The sequence below is a fragment of the Hyperolius riggenbachi genome, chromosome 10, assembly GCF_040937935.1.
Source record: "Hyperolius riggenbachi isolate aHypRig1 chromosome 10, aHypRig1.pri, whole genome shotgun sequence".
In the NCBI taxonomy this organism is placed as follows: Eukaryota; Metazoa; Chordata; class Amphibia; order Anura; family Hyperoliidae; genus Hyperolius; species Hyperolius riggenbachi.
The window spans coordinates 17977485-17999835 of NC_090655.1; the positions used below are offsets into that span (position 1 = coordinate 17977485).

Genomic DNA, 22351 nt, shown 5'->3' on the forward strand with positions numbered 1-22351 from the left:
GTTGGAAAATTGTTCTGTATTCTTTGCAAAACTTTTCAATAAAAACGATTGGTACAAAAAAAAAAAGTGTGTTACGTTTGTCACTGTAGTTACCGATTCTGTATTTTGTATTTGGTGTATACTATTGTGTGTATTAATATGTACCCCATGCTTGTTTCTTACTTTGTACGACACAGAGTATGTTGGTGCTTTATAAAATAATAATAATGCTCAAAAAAATTCTACCACAGTGAGACACGATTGCGGCAAATTGGTCATGTATTCGCACAGCTTAATGTGACCAATAGGGATGTTCAATGAGATGTTAGTAAGGAAAATTGATGAATCTAATCCAGTCAAGGTGGAATTTGGTCCAATTTCAAGCTACAAAAAAATGTGCATAATCTTGCATCAACTTCTAATTCTTTGCATGTCATCGACCATCGCTAGTGCCCACTGCGGATGCAAAATTGTCAGTAATATTTTCATTATTCATCACTGGTCTGCTAGAGGAGACTCACAGCCACTTTCTGATCAATACCACTGATTTGTAAGAATTAGGGGACCCAGCAAGAAACACTATCCTAGCCACTAGGTAGCCACAAGCTCTATCAGCAGCCATAGGTGCCCCCAAAATCAGCCACTAGGCATAGGTTCCCCCAACATCAGCCAGCAGTCATAGGTGGCCCCCAGTATCAGCCAGCAGTCATAGGTGGCCCCCAATATCTGCCAGCAGTCATAGGTGGACCCCCATATCTGCCAGCAGTCATAGGTGGACCCCCATATCTGCCAGCAGTCATAGGTGGACCCCCATATCTGCCAGCAGTCATAGGTGGACCTCGATATCTGCCAGCAGTCATAGGTGGACCTCGATATCTGCCAGCAGTCATAGGTGGACCCCGATATCTGCCAGCAGTCATAGGTGGACCCCGATATCTGCCAGCAGTCATAGGTGGACCCCGATATTTGCCAGCAGTCATAGGTGGACCCCAATATTTGCCAGCAGTCATAGGTGGACCCCAATATCTTGCAAAAAGGGTGTGTGCCTCAATCACCAAGTGAACCCTAATATACCTGGCTTAGCAGATGAGGCCTAATTAGCTTATTCATGAGGCACAGCTCAAGCAAATCTGCATTCGCTTTCGCATGCCAGGATCCCAGGAAAAGGGGGGCTCTATCTGGCGGTGCCATCGCTTGGGGGGGGCGCACCGCACTTCTTAGCCTCCCCCACCCCAGGGGGCGGCTGCAGAGTCTCTGAGCAGTGAGTGTGCTTGGAGTGCACTGTTGGCCCCCCTTTTCCTGGGATCCTGGGGGGGCCTCCACGTGGCAATCCTGGATAAGTGCCAAATGCTGCGCGAACGAATCCCCCGCAGGGCAAACATTTTGCGGTGAGTTCGTTGGCAAAACCCTGCATATCCTGGCATGCGAACGCGAATGCAGATTTGCTGGAGCTATGCCTCATGAATAAGCTAATTAGGCCTCATCTACTAAGTCAGATATATAAGGGTTCACTTGGTGATTGATGCACACACCCTTTTTGCAAAAGGACCCCGATATCTGCCAGCAGTCATAGATGGCTACGATCTGTGAGAAATGATCCCTGTCGTTGTCAGTAGTTGGCATGTACTACATAGCTGAGGCCCTACTGTGGTCAAAACTAGAAAACTATAACACATTTATTTATTGTATTTATAAAGTGCCACCATATTACGCAGCGCTGACATGCTATCACAGCAGTTATCATGCGATCTGCAGTGCACGTGATAAGCTGAGGTTTGCGCGCAATCACGTGCACGCTTCACGAGAAAACACACGCAAACCTCCGCTTATCACGCAGAGTAACCTTTTGCAGATTGCGTGATAACAGCTGTGATAGCAGTTATCACACTTTACTGAATTGACCCTATTCTGTGCTAGTGTATTTCGGGGGACCCAGCTGGAAACCTTATAGGAAACCGCACTCTCTACAGCATGAAGCGTTGTGATTGGCCGGACAGTGTGGGCATAGTTTACAACAACCTATCTGAAACAAACCTAAAGGTTTTTAAAGGGAACCAGAGACGAACGATCCTCTAAAAAATGAAAAAAAGATGTTATACATACCTGGTGCTTCCTCCAGCCCCATAAACCTGGATCGCCCCTCCGCTGCCTCTATCGCCGGTACCGGGCCCCGTCACTTCCTGTGGACGCGCCCAGTCTTTCGTATGCACAGTGGCTCCCTCCGGCTCTGTACGCCTGCGCATTATGGAGGGAGCGCACTGCGTTTGTGTTGACTGGCTCGACTGGCCGAAATGATGGGACCCGGTACGGGCAGACAGAGGCAGCGGAGGACCGCGATGTGGGAGCGATCCAGGCTTATGGGGCTGGAGGAAGCCCCAGGTATGTATAACCTCTTTTTCTCGTGGTCTCTGGTTCTCTTTAGAAGGGGGCTGTCCACCCAATCATTTTAGTGGAATTTCTCTATGAGGTTTCCTGCTGGGTTCTGTAAACTAGACTAGTGTAACACAGGCATTGAAAAGATGCACTGAAAACCCGAGGGACTTGAAATTTGCCAAGCAATAATTTAAACATTTTTCTTTGGCACTTATCCTTCCCGTCACCCTCTTCCAAGGGGCACATGGTTTGTTTGCCTGCCTGCCCGCCCAGCAAAATGGTCCTAGTTTGGCATTCTCTGAAGAGAACATGCTGCCGCTTACAGGACAACTGTGATGAGAGAGATATGAAGACTGCCATAGATAATTCATTTTAAGCAATACCAGTTTCCTGGCTGTCCTGCTGATCCTCTGCTTCTAATACTTTTAGCCATAGACCTTGAACAAGCATGCAGCAGATCAGGTGATTCTGACATTTGTCAGATCTGACAAGATTATCCGCATGCTTGTTTCTGGTGTTGTTCAGACGCTACTGAAGCCAAATAGATCAGAAGGGCTGCCAGGCAACTGGTATTGTTTAAAAGGAAATAAATATGGCAGCCTCCATACACTTATTGCTTCAGGTGACCTTTTAAGGCAAACCTGTGAGCAAAATACAAACGTTGGATACTCTTTATATAGCGCTGACATGTTCTGCAGCGCTTTTACAGAGCATATATAGTTTTGTCACCGACTGTCAACAGACGAGCTCACAATCTAATCCCTAGTCATATGCACATTGTGGTCTAACGCAAATTTAGGGGGATCAGGTGAATTGGCGGCCGTGTAATAGCCTGCAATTTTAAAATGCAGTTACATGGCGCCGGGATGGTGAGTTGGTTGCCCGACTCCAGCTGATCAACTAGAAGTTTAGCAACTGATTGGCTAACCGTAGTCGAATGTCTGGTAATTACTTTGGGTGCTTGGGAGGCGAGGCAGCTAACTTTGCACTAAGCACTGAAGCTGGATCCATCATAGCACGTACGAGAGGAATCTGCGCGGGAGACTTAGCTGCAGGATACAGCCGGTATGGCTGATCCTGCTCCTGCACAAGTCCCGGCCGAGTTAAATACTATTCCCCCTCTAGGCCGTCATGGATAGTGGGGAATTAAATAATTCAGCTTCCAGCAATTGCTGGAGGCCGAATTACAGTGTTTTTTAAAAGTAACTTCGGCTCCGTCTTCTGACGCTGCCAAAGTTACTCCCCGTGCGCCGCTATAGCCGTAATTCCTATTACAGCCTATGATGGCGCTGGCTGTGCCAAAGTCTCCTGTGCTGGATTTGGCGTGTCTGGTCATAGCAGCCGAGCAAGAGGAATTGCTATTCCCCCTCCGAGTACGCTGGCAGCCAGTGTGTAATACGCTGACACGTCCCGACGTTGTCATGTGATGCCCTGTTGCCATGGACACATGATGCTGGAATCAGCGATCAGGTGAGTTTTAAGTTCCCCCGTTACTACCTGCTCGTGACTCTGCAGGAAGAGCTGGGGGGGGGGGGGGGGGGGGAGAGAGAGAGAAGAAGATTCTCCCAGGCTGCTCAAAGTTTGCCCAGTCCTGTACGAATATGTACGCAAGTGTGACCCTAGCCCCAACCTAGGCTCCTAGAAGCAGGTCACCAGGCAGGTACAGTAGAATCCCTTTATTGTAAACTCCAAGGGACCAGGAAAAGTATTTTATTACATCAGAATTGGTCATACATTTGTATATTTATACACATTGGCTGGGACTTGAGCACATCAGGTGACTTTGCGGCCAATCGACCATCCAATTCGGGACGGAAATTGGCTGCATGGTCGATCGCGCATGCTGCAAGATGTCGGGCTGAAGTTGGTTGGGTGTGCGGCAGTTGATTTCGGAACGAGCGTCGATACCCCCGCCGCTGCACGGTATAAATGTGCCCCCCGTGTGTGTGCATTTATACTTTACCTGTCCTGTAGCAGTCTCCGCAGCCTCCGGGCGGCTCTCTATACAAGCTACTGGCGCATAGTGTCTGACATCAGGTGCTATGCGCCAATGGCATGTATGGAGAGCCGCCTGGAGGTTTACGGACACCGTGCAGCGGCTGCAACAGGACAGGTAACACATTGGGGGTAGCGGCGGTGCGGACTTCCTTGAACATTTCATGCTGAAATCGGATGGGGATCGGCCTGTAGTGTAGTGTTGTCCGGATCATGAACGATTCGGATCTTTGAATCTATTTTGTGAGTCGAATCATCCGAATCATCATAATGAGTGATTCGGATCGCAAAAGGGGCGGGCCAGGAGCGACACGCCCCCTCGCAGCGGGGTCCTGGAAGCAGAGCTGAGATGGTAATGATAAAAAATCCCGCTGCACCAGATGGTAGGGCAAAGTGAAAAAAATCTTTATTTCGTTAATCCATAGCTATGATTAAGGAGCCATCTCTTGCTCCGATACGCGTGAGCTTTTACCTGTAACATTTTGATATGGATTAACGAAATAAAGATTTTTTTCACTTTGCCCTACCATCTGGTGCAGCGGGATTTTTTATCATTACCTTTGGATTTTGGCTTTGGAACTCCCTGCTCCCATTTGGGCAATTGTGTGAGTGTAGCGGTCTCCCTCATCCTTGTAGAGCTGAGATGGATCGCTCTGTTGGATGGAAGCCAGCCTTGCAGGGAGACAGGTAGATGAGAGAGTGGGGAAAAGACCAAAAGATCCCCTGGGGGGTACTCACCTCGGGTGGGGGAAGCCTTCGGATCCTAATGAGGCTTCCCACGCCGTCCTCTGTCCCACGGGGGTCTCGCCGCAGCCCTCCGAGAATAATGCCGTCAATATTTACCTTCCTGGCTCCTGCGCAGGCGCTCTGACGGCTCCGAACTACACGGAAATACCCGATCGCCGTCGGGTCTGCTCTACTGCGCAGGCGCAAGTTTCCGGCGCCTGCGCAGTAAAGCGGACCCGACTGAGATCGGGTATTTCTGTGTAGTTCGGAGCCGAGAGTAGCCACAGCGCCCCCGCTGGAGCCTGCAAAGGTAAATATTGAACTGACAGTCGGCTCTGTCGCCGGCTGTTCGGAGGGCTGCAGCGAGACCCCCGTGGGACAGAGGACGGCGTGGGAAGCCTCATTAGGATCCGGAGGCTTCCCCCACCCGAGGTGAGTACCCCCCAGGGGATCTTTTTGACGTTACAGAGTCTCTTTAAAGGAGTTGTCAGGGAAATGATAGTAAAATAAACACTACTTACCGGAAGCTTCCTCCAGCCCCAAGCTCCCAGGACGTCACTCGCCGCAGCTCTGCCCGCAGCAGTTTGCAGGAGCTTCCGACCTGGACACCGGCGATGACGTCAGAGCGACCTGGAGGTCGCCCTGTACTGCGCCTGCGCGATCGGCGCTGTCAATCACTGCCATGTGGGCTGGAGCGGGCGGCACAGTAGTTCTGCGCAGTCCGCTCCGGCCCACGTGGCGGTGATTGACAGCGCCGATCGCGCAGTACAGGGCGACCTCCAGGTCGCTCTGACGACATCGCCGGTATCCGGGTCGGAGCTCCTGCAAACTGCTGCGGGCAGAGCTGCGGCGAGGGACGTGCTGGGAGCTTGGGGCTGGAGGAAACCCCCGGTAAGTAGCGTTTATTTTATTATTTCCCTGACAACTCCTTTAAAGCTGCAGTGGCCCTATTAACAAAAAATGGTCTGGTCACTAGGGGGTTAAATACCTCGAGGTTAAAGAGGAACTGTCACCAAAAATCTTAAAATGTATACAATTAAATAAGTACATTTCTTCCAGAGTAAAATGAGCCATACATTACTTCCCTCCTATGTTGCTGTCACTTACAGTAGTTAGTAGAAATTTGACATTACCGACAGGTTTTGGGCTAGTCCATCTCTCCATAGGGGATTCTCAGCAGGGCCTTTATTCTTTATAAATGCATACCCTGAAAATCTTTATACAAAGATGCTGGCCATCCTCCCTGCACACTATATTGGCAGTTTGACAGAACAACTGCCACTCACTAACTGCTTTTGAAAACCCTGAGAACAACCCTATGAGAAGAACTAGTCCAAAATCCCTCGGCAATGACAGATTTCTACTCCTCATTGTGACAGCAACATAGGAGAAAAGTAATCAATGGCTTTTACTGAGGAAATAATGTACTTCTTATTTGTATGTGTTTTATATTTTTAAGATTTTTGGGACAGTTTCTCTTTGAGTTTACTATAACAAGCTCTGATCTGCCCTTCACCTGTTGATCCAGCCTGATCACACAGGGAGACACTGAACACTATGCTGAGTGCTGAAGTGAAAGCAGCAATAGGCCAGTTATCAGGAACATGCCCAGACACCCTCCCCTCACACACAGCACAGAGCAGGGGGGAAGGAAGAGGATATTGCACACAGGAAGCTGCAGACATCACGCTGCGGTGAGTGCTGTCCCGGGTCCCCGTGTCTGTACCTCAGGTGGCCTCTCTATATATACTGTGCAAGCCTATAGCTTTCCCCGCAGTGCATTGTGGGACACGTACTGTCCATAGGAGGAGCTGAGGACTCTGCGCGCACGTGATCTACAGGCTGTCTGCTGGTGGCCGCAGCAGCTTCTTCTCCACACGCTGTGCACGCGCTGCTGCTGAGTTGAGTTGTGACGCAGGCAGCGCGGAGGGTTTCCCGCCATTTCTGAGGGCAGGCGCGTGCACGGAGGCGGACACGCGGATAGCTGCGAGGGAGCGCGTCAGGGGGGCATTTGTGGAGGCGCTTTTCCACCCAGGTACAGAGCGCTGGCGAGAAAGGGGAGGGAGAGGGGTTCCTAACAAACAAGTGTGTGGAGGATTGCTCCTGGCAGTATTTAAAGAGGAACTCCAGTGAAAATAATTTAATAAAAAAGTGCTTCATTTTTACAATAATTATGTATAAACAAATTAGTCAGGGCTTGCCCATTGTAAAATTCTTTTAAATCCCTGATTTACATCTTAACAGTTTACTGCTGGCAGGTGATGTAGCTGCTGCATGTTTTTTTGGCAGTTGGAAACAGCTGTAAACAGCCATTTCCCACAATGCAGCAAGGTTCCCAGACAGGAAACTGCCAGGAGTACCATGGTCCTCAGACTTTCTTGTGGGAGGGGTTTCAACAGAATATCAGCCATACAGCGCCCCTGATGGTCTGTTTGTGAAAAGGAATAGATTTCTCATGTAAAAGGGGTATCAGCTACTGATTGGGATAAAGTTCAATTCTTGGTCGGAGTTTCTCTTTAAAGGAAAACTTTATTTAAAAAAAATTTTTTCACTTACCTGGGTTTTCTGGCATGCCCCCCTGCAGCCGTCCTGGGCCCAGCAACGTTCTGGAACGTTCCTCCAGTCCCCCGCCATAGCTTTACGGCTTACTTGTAAGCCGATGGCCATTGCGGCTGTGCGGTCTTGGCGGTTTGCGTCTTCATTTGCGCAAGAGCGTCTTGCGCAGTACAGAGGGAGCGCAAACGAGGATGCACGCAGTCAGGGTCGCGCAGGTGCAGCGGCCCTCAATTTGCAAGTTGGCAGTAACAAAACTTGGCCGCAGCAAGGGACTAGACTAGACAATAGTTAAAGGACGTTGCGGGCACAGGGCAGCCGCATGGGGCTGGCAGAAGTCCGAGGGAAGCCACGGTGCTTATGGGGCTAAAGAATGCTCTGGGTAAGTATACATTAGCGCTAGTGTACTATCTCTGGGCAGGGTTGCTCCTCACAAGTAATTAGGAGTGATTACCCATGATTGAAATGAGGCTTAATTGTGTGTGGCGGGGATACAAGGGGTTATTTACCCATCCCTCCGCCCTGCGTTCCACACAGCTTGCACGCGTCTTATTGGTCATGTTACAAGCCTCACACTGGCACACCTCCTCCTTCCGGCTTGAAGGAGGAAGTGCGCTGTGGTGAGGCTTGCGACGTAACCAATAGGACGTGTGCAAGCTGTTTGGAACGCAGGGCAGATGGCGGAGCTATGGGTAAATAACTCCTTGTGTCCCCGCCGCACAACTGCGCCAATGAAGCCTCATTTGAATCACTGGTAATCACTCGTGAAAGCAACCCGGGCTCTGGTACTCTTCAAAATCATCTTTTTTTTTTTTTTGCTTTAAATATTCCATGAATAGGGGCTGGAGCAAACTGGAGAGAAAAAAGCGCTTGCTACAAAAGGTGATATGTTGCTACCATGGAATATCAGCTGAATGAAAGTTGTGCGCACATTTGGGCCCGATTCATATTGGCACAGATGGAAAACTGGAGGACTGGGATGGCACTGTAGGATCCACTTCCCTGTTTTTGTTTTTTTTGTTTGTTTTTCACACTTGAATGTGTACCTGATCAAAAGCCAAACACTATAAAGCGTGTAGCAGCCACCGGTCAATACACATCGGTTGTGTGTTGCATTCTCACTGCAACGCCTTCTATGTAAACCTTAAACAACACAAATCCCTTCTGAAGGAGAAAAGTTATTTTTTGTGCTTGTTTTTGTTTAGTATGAAAATAAATACTTTTATCTATTGTGTTTGTTCGGTAATATGATGCAGCCTTGTTTGTTTATACAGCGGGATGTGTTTTAAAACACAGGAATAGCGCTGTTCTGGATTTGGTTTTACTTGTATATAAAAGCTGGACAATCGGCAGGAAAAATAAATACTGTAAATAAAAATATGTTTGAATCCCCAGCCAGGGTCACACACTAGTCAGCAGGACCTGATCTCTTGCACTAAGCAGAAAGAAAAAATAAATGTATCCTATATGTACAGTAGGAATAAAGAGGGGCCCCAGATGTGAATAAAACAGTTAAAGGGATACTGTAGGGGGAAAATGAGTTGAACTTACCCGGGGCTTCTTACGGTCCCCCGCAGACATCCTGTGTTGGCGCAGCCACTCACCGATGCTCCGGCCCCGCCTCTGGTTCACTTCTGCAATTTCAGACTTTAAAGTTTGAAAACCACTGCGCCTGCGTTGCCGTGTCCTCGATCCCGCTGATGTCACCAGGAGCGTACTACGCAGGCTTAATATGGTCTGTGTCTGCGCAGTAGACTCCTGGTGACATCAGCGGGAACAAGGACACAGCAATGCAGGCACAGTGGTTTCAGACTTTAAAGTCTGAAATTCTAGAAGTGAACCGGAGGCGGGGCCAGAGCATCAGTGAGTGGCTGCGTGGGCACAGGATGTCTGCGGGGGACTGTTAGAAGCCCGGGTAAGTTCAACTCCTTTTTAGCACGGGCAATGCGTTTCAAGGGTCACAGCCCGCTTCCTCAGGCCAATAAGTGCCAAACAAGGAACAGCCAGGAGCATTAGGCACCTCTGCTCCTGGCTGTTTGGCACTTGTATTGGCCTGAGGAAGCAGACTGTGACCCTTGAAATGTGTTGCCTGTACTAAATACATTTGTTTTTGTCTTATGAAGCTGTCATCATTGTGGTAAGCCATCAACTTTTTTTTTTTTTTTTTTTTTACGCAGTTTAATTCACATCTGGGGGCCTCTTTATCCCTTTTGTGCTTTTGTGCTTTTTCGCAGGCACAGCCGCTTCCTCAGGCAACCGTTCTGTTTTATATTATAATATATATCTTATATTTTATACATTGATCTATTGTAAATTTTTGGATAAATTCTGCATGAAATTTGCCAAACCCAATGTTTGTAGCTCGCTATAGCAACTTTTTTTGTCTCTGTCCACAGTTTGTTTGTTCCCCTACTTTGTTGCCCGAGGAAGCGGGCTGTGCCTGCGAAACGCATCACATTTTTTGGGGTACTCATAATAAATTTGTTTGCATTATTCAGACAGTTGTTCGTGTCTGCTTTCCGGAGGTAAGTCCACCACTGCCTCCCTAGCAATTTTAAAGATTGTATTACTTTTTATTCTGCTGGCGCCTCTGTTCTCTAGTAAAAACAAGGTTGGGAGGGGTTCCTCTCTAACCTCACGTAGCTCACACCTCCCGAAAGCCAGTGAGTCTTTTCTACCAAGGAGAGGGACCGCACCCGGTTCAGTTTGGACACCCTGAGGCCCCGTTCACATTACAAACGCGGACGGGCATGCACGTGGAACGCAACGCGTACGAACGCACGCCATCCGCGTTTGTATGCGTTGCGTGGCTGATCCCATCGCTGAAAAGTGAATGGGACAGCTATGCGTTTTGGCAAAAAATGCGTGCAGCTATGCAGTGTCTGATGTCGTGCGTATCGGCCACCTGCACGCGTTTCCAAAACGCTGCTGGAACCGCATGCAGTGTGAACGGGGTCTTAGTGTAGTCAGGTTTATTGTCTCCACTTGCTTGAAGTGGTTGGTTGCCCCTTTTTGCAACCTTTTTTTTTTTTTTTTTTTTTTTTTTTTTTTGTGAGCAGCCTCTTTTGTCTATTCTACTCATTTACCACTAACCTACCACACTATCTGGGCTACCGTTGTCTCTGTATCTTTTTTTTTTTTTTTTTCCCTTTTGATTTGCTTCCGTGAGTGAAAGAGTGCAGACACACTGATGGCCTATGTGCCCTCCCTTCCATTGTAATGGAACACATTGCTAACCTATAGGCTTGCAGCTCCTCTGTACAGCACTCAGCCTTGTAGTGTGGCCAGCCCGATGGATAGAGTAATTGTGCACACCCTAACGGACACCGGCAGAGAGTGGTATATGGAGGCTGCCATATTTATTTCCTTTTCGGCAATACCAATTGCCTGGCAGCCCTGCTGGTCCTCTTCCTCTAGTGCTTTTAGCCGTAGACCCTAAATACTTCTGCAGCCAAATAGATCAGCAGGGCTGCCAGGTAACTGTTATTGTTTAAAGGGAACCAGAGGCCCCGGAAAGAAGATTTTAGACATACCTGGGGCTTCCTCCAGCCCCATACGCACGGATCGCTCCCACGCCGCCCTCCTCCACTTCCTGTATCCGGCGGTACCGGGTCCCGTACTTTCGGCCAGTCGGCGGCAGCACGTGGACAATTGTCCGCATCACAGGGGCTCCCGGCATACCCGTACGCCTACAGCTGCATTCTGCGCAGCCGCACGCGTAAGGGTATGGAGGGAGCCCCTGCTCATGCGGACATTTGGCCGCGTCCGCCGGAAGTGACGGGACCCGGTACCGGCGATCCAGGAAGCGGAGGACGGCGGCGTGGGAGCGATGCAGGCTTATGGGGCTGGAAGAAGCCCCAGGTATTCTTTTTACGATTCCGGCGTCTTTGGTTCCCTTTAAAAGGAAATAAATATGGCAGCCTCCATATACCTCTCACTTGAAGGTTCTCTTCAAGGTCGCTAAAAATAAGCAAGCAGATCGTGTTGTGGAAATAAGTTACCTGCCTCATATGTGAAATGTGTATGCCATTCCTGTACAAACCAGGTGTTTAATGAAGAGAGACAAGACGACTCAGAACATTTATATTGTGCTTTTCTCCTTGTGGACTTAAAGCGCCAGAGCTGAAGCCACTAGGGCACGCTGTATTGCCAGTAGCAGTGTTAAGGAGTATTGCCTAAGGTCTCCTTACTAAACAGGAAGAGCCAAGGTTTGAGTCAGGAGAGAGCCCTTAAAGTGGACTTAAAGAGAATCTGTATTGTTAAAATCGCAGAAAAGTAAACATACCAGTGCGTTAGGGGACATCTCCTATTACCCTCTGTCACAATTTCGCTGCTCCTCGCCGCATTAAAAGTGGTTAAAAACAGTTTTAAAAAGTTTGTTTATAAACAAACAAAATGGCCACCAAAACAGGAAGTAGGTTGATGTACAGTATGTCCACACATAGAAAATACATCCATACACAAGCAGGCTGTATACAGCCTTCCTTTTGAAACTCAAGAGATCATTGTGTGTTTCTTTCCCCCTGCAGTTCTCATGCACTGAAGTTTCAGGCTGCTCTTTTCTTCCTGAAAACAGCTTTGCCCTTGTTTGTAATTCCTCAGTATGTGAAAGCCCAGCCAGCTCAGAGGACGATTTATCCAGCTTGTAAAAGATAGGAGAGAAGAGAGAAGCTGCTCTAATCTAAATAACACACAGGCAGTGTGCATAGAGGGGCCTGGAAGGGGGAGTTCATAGCAGAACCACAACACTGAAGAACTTGGCAGCCTTCCAGACACAGGCCGACAAGTCTGACAAGAGAGAGATAAGTTGATTTATTACAGAGATGGTGATAGTAGAACGTGCTGCAGTAAGCCAGAGCACATTAGAATAGCTTTTGGAACTTGTAGGATGATAAAAAACAGGATGCAATTTTTGTTACGGAGTCTCTTTAAACTCAGAACTTCCTCTCTCCTCTGAGGGCTGGAGGGCTAGAGCAATTTTGTGAGTATTTAGGGAGCTTTTTAAAATACTAGTGATTTCCCTAAATGCTCAGCTAATGTTAATGGATGGGCCAAATTCCACTGGAGCGATTGCCTTTACCAAAATCGCAAACGCAGGACATGTAGCATTTTTAGCGTTAGCGTTTCTGCAATGTAAAGTATATAAACGCTAGCGTATTCGCTCATCAAAACCTACACAGCGTGATTTTGCTAGCGTTTTAAACAGCTGCACACTGTAAAAAAATTGATTGAGAGGACCAATCAAAATTAAAAACGCTAATCGCTACACAATCGCTGGCAAAAAGCTGACACTTTTTAAATCGCTACCAAAATTGCCAGAAAACGCTCATGAAATTGCTTACAAAACTCTCATTAAAAACGCTAGTGATTGCGATTAGCGATAGCGCTTTGTAGTGGGTTCCAGGCCTGTAAGATCAGAAACGGCCTAATAACCTTCAAAGAAAAACATTTTTGTTGCAGCTGATTCAAATCCTGCAATAAATCTGCAGTTTGTCTACTTCCTGCTTTTGTGGAAGCAGACATATTGTTAACATCCTGTGTTTAAGGGCCCATTTCCACTATCGTGAATTCGCATGCGTTTTTCGTATGCAAATTTGCATAGCAATACAAGTGAATGGGACTGTTTCCACTTGTCAGGATTCCTTTGCGGTTTTCTGTGCAGGAAAAATTTGCATGGAGAGCCATCAGAATTCGCACATCGCATACCGCTATGCAAATCGCATACACTGTATTAATAGGAAATTCGCATGAGGTTTGGGTATGCGAGTTTTCATGCGAATTCGCAAAGAAACAATGGAAAAGCACACCAGCACTGCCCTGGTTAAATTCGCATACATCGTCATCCATGCGAATTCGCATGAAAATTCGCATAGACCCGCATGCGAAATTCGCGTCTGCATTCAAATTTTTACCGCGGCGATTTGCACCGCACAAGTGGAAATGCAGTCTAAGGGCTGGTTCAGACGGACGTCTGCGTGGCGTCACTTTTGGGGGCGTTGCGGCGGCTGCGCGGTCAGGCTTTTAGTAGCCGTCTCTTTCGGATGTGGTCGCGGTTTTTTTCTTCCCTCTGGGGGACATTAGCCGTCGTGGTTGGCCGCCCCCTGGAAGCTACATGTCGCTTCCAAGGGCAGCTCGAACGCTAGCGAAAATCGGGACCCGAATGCCGTGATCGTGTAAACGCGTGCAAAAGCTCAGTGTAAACGCTCCCATTCACTTGGGAGCATTTACTGCGACGTTACGAACCCTTGCGGTAAACACTTCGCAAGCGTCCGTCTGAACCAACCCTAACTCTCTGCCATGGCAGTCAGCTGACACAGCTGATAGATCAAATTAGATTAGTCACAGATGAGGAGCAATTAGGCAGGCTAAACTCTCTAAATACATACAGAGTGCATTTCTCTCTGTTTTCCTGCTGTCCTGTGCAAGAGTTCCAGTCCACCTTAACCAGTACACTATCCAGCCACTCGAGAGAGATGTATCTTTAGAAGACGTTTGCGGTGTTTCATAGGAGAATGAAATAAATGTTAGTTTCCCGGAGAGATAAGTGAACGCTCTCAGCTGAGTATCCTCAGGCTCTGTCCCCGGGTACTTTGTCTTCTGCGGAGCATTTTCAGGGGATCCGACGATTGGATATCTCCAATTCCTCCTCTGAGTCTCAGGAGCTTAGACGGGGAGGCAATACCTGCCCAGGAGGAGGAAATCCCTGTATCCTCTGGAAAGGGGACATTTAAGTTACTACTCGAGGGCACAAAGGAATTAAATTCATTAAAACGATTTTATATTTGTTGTCCTCTACTGTTGAGCTTCATATTCTGAACAACTCAGATAAGGGGGAAGTTTCTCCAGTTTATATCTCTGCAATTGATGTATTAGTAAGAGGAATATGCAGGCTGCCATATTTATTTCCTGTTAAACCATACCAGTTGCCTGGCAGCCCTGATGATCTATTTGTCTGCAGTAGTGTCTGAATCACACCTGAAACCTGCAGCTAATCTTGACAGATTTTTGTCAGAGACTTCATCAGGATAACTCTCACTGCCTGGCAGATAAGTGGCTGAATGGCACAGCGAGCAGGCAGTTCCATCACACATATTAAAAGGACTTCAAAATTTGTTGTTGTGCACACTGTCTTAAAATGTGTCAGATGTGCCTGGTCAAAGGATCACCACTCCAGCATTCAGCAATTGTAGTAAACCGGCACCATCCAGAGTTGCTCTTAAAGTATTTATTGCTCAGTAGTCATAAGAGTACGACGTTTCGGAGTAGCATACTCCTTTATCAAGTACACAGCATATGACAAGTATTTTAAAATGCAGTTCTTATATATAGCCTAGACTTCAATACAGCCAATCAATTTGCTGTACACAGTGTCCAATGAGCGCTTCTATGTAAGCGTGGACCTGATGGGGAACTTTAGTCTAACTTGCAGGAGCCAACCACAGTGAGAGGCCAGCTCACCTGACCAGCAGAGAGGAAGGGCGGGTATAGACAGGCACACCCTCTGACGAGAGAGCGCCCTTCCTCCGCCCGACGTCATGATGCCCGCCCCCATCCTAAGAGGACCTGATGGGAGACAGGCTGAAAGACGTCACGGCCAGGACAACCTCCCCGCCGTGGCGTCAAACCAATGGGCGCAGCGCCGGCGGCGTGAGCACACACTGGCCCCGCCCACGTGTACGCACAGCACACACCCCCGTTGCCTTGGCGACAGCACGCCAACGGAGCGGTGTAAACATCACCCCATAACGTGCCTGTCATCCTCCGCATAGAGGCGCATCAGCGCGACACTGGACCGGGCACCCACCCGCACTGGTACGCGGCAATATGGGCATAAACTTACCCAATCACCGCCCCCACCACAGAGGGTCGCGTTTTACTCACTGTCAGCGCGCGTCCATCTGACGGCAGACGGAGGAGATCCCGCCCCCTCGATCTCGGTCCAGTAGTCTGCAACAAGATGACAGAAGGGTAAATACAAACAACCTGTCTAGAATAACAGTAACTTATATTTTATAAAAAGGGTAACAGATCAAAGTCCCTATTTAAGCCTCGCGGCTCCATACTATCCAAAGTCTTGATCCAATGTGCCTCTCTCAATAATAATTTCTTATATCTATCCCCTCCTCGTTTTAATGGGGGGATATATTCTATCACCTGACATCTAAGTTGGCTGACATTGTGTCCACACTTGAAAAAGTGACTAGGAACTGCTTGATCCAAATACTTATTTCTAATCGCTGTTTTGTGTGAAGACAGACGTACCTTAAATTTGGTCGTCGTCTGACCCACATATATAAGTCCACATGGACATTTTAAGAGATACACAATAAATTTACTATCACATGTGTGGAATCCCCTAATATTGAACTTTTTTCCTGTATGTGGATGAAAAAAATGATTGCCCTTAATAATACTATTACAGTGAACACAATTCAGACAGGGATAAGTTCCCTCTCTAGGAAGCTCAGGTGGTCTAACCAAAGACCCTGAATCAGCATGGCATAATTTGTCTCGTAAAGTAGGTGGTCGTTTGTATGACATCATGGGTGCATTCTGGAACTCGGCCACAGAGGGAAAGGAATGTCCTAAATTGGACCAATGTTTATTAATAATCTTACTAACTGTATCACTGTATACATTATACTGTGACACAAAAGGTATGCGTGCTATGTTATTCCTCTTCCCCCTAGGACGCCTCCCATTCGCACCCACGACCTCCTTTTGGGCTCTCTCAACAAGTTCAGCAGGATATGACCTTGCCAAAAATTTGGCTGACATCTCCTGAAATCTGATTCGTCTATTATCATCATCACTCACAATCCTCTGGACCCTCTGGAATTGACTTTTAGGGATGGCTCTCTTAGTGCTAATAGGGTGGAAACTATCATAGGCCAACAGCGCATTGCGATCCGTAGGTTTGACATATAAGTCAGTGACTAATTTACCCTCAAATTTATGGACCACAGTGTCCAAAAAGTTGACCTGTTTAAGATCGCAATGCACCGTCAGTCGGATAGATCCACACTGTGCATGGACACATTGAATGAGGTCATCAAGGGTCGAACGGGGCCCCGCCCATATGCAAAACACATCATCTATATATCGTAGCCACATTATGGCATGTTTTTGAAAAATCACATTACTATATATAAAAGACTCCTCATATATATTCATATAGATGTTTGCATAGGACGGGGCCACGTTCGACCCCATAGCTGTACCTTGGACCTGCAAATAAAACCGATCTTCAAATAAAAAATAATTGGATCGAAGAACAATCTGTAATAATTGGATCAAAAAGTCAACCTGTGGGGAAGAAAAGTCAGAACACGTTGTTAATGTGTGGAGAACAGCCTCTACACCCCCATCATGTGGGATGGAGGTGTAGAGGCTCTCCACATCCAATGTAACCAAGAGACATTCCGGAGGCAAATCCTGTAATTTAGAGATGGCATCAAGAAACATACTAGTGTCTCTAAGATAAGATTTTTGGGACACTACATAAGGTCGTAGGTGGTAATCCAAAAATTTGGCCAAAGGTGACAGAACTGAATCGATACCTGCCACTATTGGCCTACCAGGAGGTTGAGTCAGACTTTTATGTATCTTGGGACATAGATATAGCATTGGCGTCTTCGGATGTGGACACTGGAGAAACCTAGCTAATTTATCATCAATAATGTTCTTGTGGACTGCTTCATCCAGAACTATCCGTATGCGTTGTTGTATATCTTTGAGGGGGTCGCAGGGCAGTGGTGTATATGTATGTCCATCAGAAAGTTGTCTGTAAACCTCTGTTCGATAATCTTTGACATCCATCACTACCACTGCGCCCCCTTTGTCTGCAGGTTTGATGACTATTGTAGGCTCCCGTATAAGTTCACACAATGCTGATCTCAACTCTTTAGACAAATTGTGATGGACCTTGGTGTTAATTGGAGGTGTCCTATGTAATTAGTTAATCTCATCCTGTACGTCTCGTATATAGTTATCTATAACCTGGCAAGATGGAGGATTGAAGTTACTTTTAAGTTTTAAGGTAGTGTCTCCCAATTTAAGTTGTTCATCTTCATAAGTGATATTCTCGTAAATATTAAAACGTGGCTGACTAAAGAAGTATTTAAGTTTGATTCTACGGAAGAATCGTTGCAGGTCTATGTCAAGTTGTAGAGGGTCTGGCCAATGGGTTGGAGCGAAAGAGAGTCCTTTGTTGAGTACTGTGATTTGATCCTTAGAAAGATTGTATGAAGAAATATTCACAACTAAGTTGTTTTCAATTACGGCTTCTGTTTCGGGCGCTGTCGGAGATACCACTCAACAGATCGAAATGATCAAGAGACAAAAGTTTTTGCGTGATGAAAATGATTACACCACTGGCTACATCTATGTGTGGCAACAGCCACACAAAAGGCCCACCAAACCTATGAAACCCACTAAACCCAAGGAGCCTAAACAGCCCCGAGAAAAAACACCGCCCATCAACCCGACTGACCCTAGCCAGGGGGGGTCTACAGATTTTTTACCTACCAGTACACCGGAAGACTCCGGGGACAATGTGTCAAGTCAAGACGAACTAGGCGAGGCGGCAGGCATAGGCACTATCAAGGAGAGACTCCGACAGCGCCCGAAACAGAAGCCGTAATTGAAAACAACTTAGTTGTGAATATTTCTTCATACAATCTTTCTAAGGATCAAATCACAGTACTCAACAAAGGACTCTCTTTCGCTCCAACCCATTGGCCAGACGCTCTACAACTTGACATAGACCTGCAACGATTCTTCCGTAGAATCAAACTTAAATACTTCTTTAGTCAGCCACGTTTTAATATTAACGAGAATATCACTTATGAAGATGAACAACTTAAATTGGGAGACACTACCTTAAAACTTAAAAGTAACTTCAATCCTCCATCTTGCCAGGTTATAGATAACTATATACGAGACGTACAGGATGAGATTAACCAATTACATAGGACACCTCCAATTAACACCAAGGTCCATCACAATTTGTCTAAAGAGTTGAGATCAGCATTGTGTGAACTTATACGGGAGCCTACAATAGTCATCAAACCTGCAGACAAAGGGGGCGCAGTGGTAGTGATGGATGTCAAAGATTATCGAACAGAGGTTTACAGACAACTTTCTGATGGACATACATATACACCACTGCCCTGCGACCCCCTCAAAGATATACAACAACGCATACGGATAGTTCTGGATGAAGCAGTCCACAAGAACATTATTGATGATAAATTAGCTAGGTTTCTCCAGTGTCCACATCCGAAGACGCCAATGCTATATCTATGTCCCAAGATACATAAAAGTCTGACTCAACCTCCTGGTAGGCCAATAGTGGCAGGTATCGATTCAGTTCTGTCACCTTTGGCCAAATTTTTGGATTACCACCTACGACCTTATGTAGTGTCCCAAAAATCTTATCTTAGAGACACTAGTATGTTTCTTGATGCCATCTCTAAATTACAGGATTTGCCTCCGGAATGTCTCTTGGTTACATTGGATGTGGAGAGCCTCTACACCTCCATCCCACATGATGGGGGTGTAGAGGCTGTTCTCCACACATTAACAACGTGTTCTGACTTTTCTTCCCCACAGGTTGACTTTTTGATCCAATTATTACAGATTGTTCTTCGATCCAATTATTTTTTATTTGAAGATCGGTTTTATTTGCAGGTCCAAGGTACAGCTATGGGGTCGAACGTGGCCCCGTCCTATGCAAACATCTATATGAATATATATGAGGAGTCTTTTATATATAGTAATGTGATTTTTCAAAAACATGCCATAATGTGGCTACGATATATAGATGATGTGTTTTGCATATGGGCGGGGCCCCGTTCGACCCTTGATGACCTCATTCAATGTGTCCATGCACAGTGTGGATCTATCCGACTGACGGTGCATTGCGATCTTAAACAGGTCAACTTTTTGGACACTGTGGTCCATAAATTTGAGGGTAAATTAGTCACTGACTTATATGTCAAACCTACGGATCGCAATGCGCTGTTGGCCTATGATAGTTTCCACCCTATTAGCACTAAGAGAGCCATCCCTAAAAGTCAATTCCAGAGGGTCCAGAGGATTGTGAGTGATGATGATAATAGACGAATCAGATTTCAGGAGATGTCAGCCAAATTTTTGGCAAGGTCATATCCTGCTGAACTTGTTGAGAGAGCCCAAAAGGAGGTCGTGGGTGCGAATGGGAGGCGTCCTAGGGGGAAGAGGAATAACATAGCACGCATACCTTTTGTGTCACAGTATAATGTATACAGTGATACAGTTAGTAAGATTATTAATAAACATTGGTCCAATTTAGGACATTCCTTTCCCTCTGTGGCCGAGTTCCAGAATGCACCCATGATGTCATACAAACGACCACCTACTTTACGAGACAAATTATGCCATGCTGATTCAGGGTCTCTGGTTAGACCACCTGAGCTTCCTAGAGAGGGAACTTATCCCTGTCTGAATTGTGTTCACTGTAATAGTATTATTAAGGGCAATCATTTTTTTCATCCACATACAGGAAAAAAGTTCAATATTAGGGGATTCCACACATGTGATAGTAAATTTATTGTGTATCTCTTAAAATGTCCATGTGGACTTATATATGTGGGTCAGACGACGACCAAATTTAAGGTACGTCTGTCTTCACACAAAACAGCGATTAGAAATAAGTATTTGGATCAAGCAGTTCCTAGTCACTTTTTCAAGTGTGGACACAATGTCAGCCAACTTAGATGTCAGGTGATAGAATATATCCCCCCATTAAAACGAGGAGGGGATAGATATAAGAAATTATTATTGAGAGAGGCACATTGGATCAAGACTTTGGATAGTATGGAGCCGCGAGGCTTAAATAGGGACTTTGATCTGTTACCCTTTTTATAAAATATAAGTTACTGTTATTCTAGACAGGTTGTTTGTATTTACCCTTCTGTCATCTTGTTGCAGACTACTGGACCGAGATCGAGGGGGCGGGATCTCCTCCGTCTGCCGTCAGATGGACGCGCGCTGACAGTGAGTAAAACGCGACCCTCTGTGGTGGGGGCGGTGATTGGGTAAGTTTATGCCCATATTGCCGCGTACCAGTGCGGGTGGGTGCCCGGTCCAGTGTCGCGCTGATGCGCCTCTATGCGGAGGATGACAGGCACGTTATGGGGTGATGTTTACACCGCTCCGTTGGCGTGCTGTCGCCAAGGCAACGGGGGTGTGTGCTGTGCGTACACGTGGGCGGGGCCAGTGTGTGCTCACGCCGCCGGCGCTGCGCCCATTGGTTTGACGCCACGGCTGGGAGGTTTTCCTGGCCGTGACGTCTTTCAGCCTGTCTCCCATCAGGTCCTCTTAGGATGGGGGCGGGCATCATGACGTCGGGCGGAGGAAGTGCGCTCTCTCGTCAGAGGGTGTGCCTGTCTATACCCGCCCTTCCTCTCTGCTGGTCAGGTGAGCTGGCCTCTCACTGTGGTTGGCTCCTGCAAGTTAGACTAAAGTTCCCCATCAGGTCCACGCTTACATAGAAGCGCTCATTGGACACTGTGTACAGCAAATTGATTGGCTGTATTGAAGTCTAGGCTATATATAAGAACTGCATTTTAAAATACTTGTCATATGCTGTGTACTTGATAAAGGAGTATGCTACTCCGAAACGTCGTACTCTTATGACTACTGAGCAATAAATACTTTAAGAGCAACTCTGGATGGTGCCGGTTTACTACAATTACATATTAAAAGGACCCGACAAGCCAGAGGTGAATCTAAAATGTACACATTGGTTCAATGTTCTCATCACAAGCCTCAGAGGCTCTCTCATATGGGTAGCAGAAGGCTGTGAATTCACCGCCTGTCTGCTGCTCTGTACTGACGGTAGTAGAGATGTAGTGTGTCTCTGCTGCCGGGTAACACCACTACATGTCCGGCAACGTGGGCAGCAGACGGGACGCTGAACTGCCCGACAAGCTTGCAGTACAGCCTCCCATCTGAAAGAACCCCTATTTTCATGAACCTCCCTGGCGGTATGATTATTTCTGGGATCTAAAAGCAGTGCAGTTTTTCACAAGCTTTTAGACCCTAAGGCCCCATTCTTACTAGAGCGTTTTGCCGGCGATTTCAGCAAAACGCTCAAGCACTAGTGCTTTAATACCCTATGGGCCTGTTTTTACTTGGGTGATTTGCGTTAATCGCCGGCAATTAACGCAAATCGCCAAACGCAAACTCTTAGCTCCACCATTTTCAGGTGATTTGCCGGCGATCGCGTTTCAGTGCTATAGAAGCGCTAAACGCGATTGTGGGAAAATCGCTGCAGTGTCCAGTCCAGTGAATCACTCCTGCAAAACACTGGCGATAATCGCCGGCATTTTGCACTTGCAAGTGTCGGGCCTAAAACCAGGAAAAATACCACAGTGAGATCTGCGTCAGCCTCCCTGGGCTCCAGCGCTGCAGTTCGCCTTCCTTCCTCCAGGTGGCGCTGTACCCTATAGTGAGATCGCCGGCTGTCATCATGACGGCAAATGGCGATATCACCAGAGGAATCCAGAGCCTCAGAGGACCGGTAGAAGAATGGCTGCCAGCATCTCGATCCCGAGGGATGTGAGTTAGAAACACTGTGCACACTGCACTGTGTCCCTATACCTCCCGGCGGCTATCCTGATTCAGATTTAGGATTACTGGCTTCTTTTTTCCATCCAGAGCTTGACTGGGTTAAAACCAG

General features: G+C 47.1%; 1 protein-coding gene across 1 annotated transcript in view; it reads left to right on the plus strand.

Moving 5' to 3' along the window:
• The first annotated feature begins 6689 nt into the window (after positions 1-6689).
• The window catches only part of MGMT (O-6-methylguanine-DNA methyltransferase), a 648626-nt gene continuing 632964 nt past the window's right edge, over positions 6690-22351 (plus strand). The window contains exon 1 of the mRNA XM_068255130.1: positions 6690-6767. The gene's annotated coding sequence lies outside the window, so the exon portion shown is untranslated. The remainder of the gene's footprint in view (positions 6768-22351) is intronic.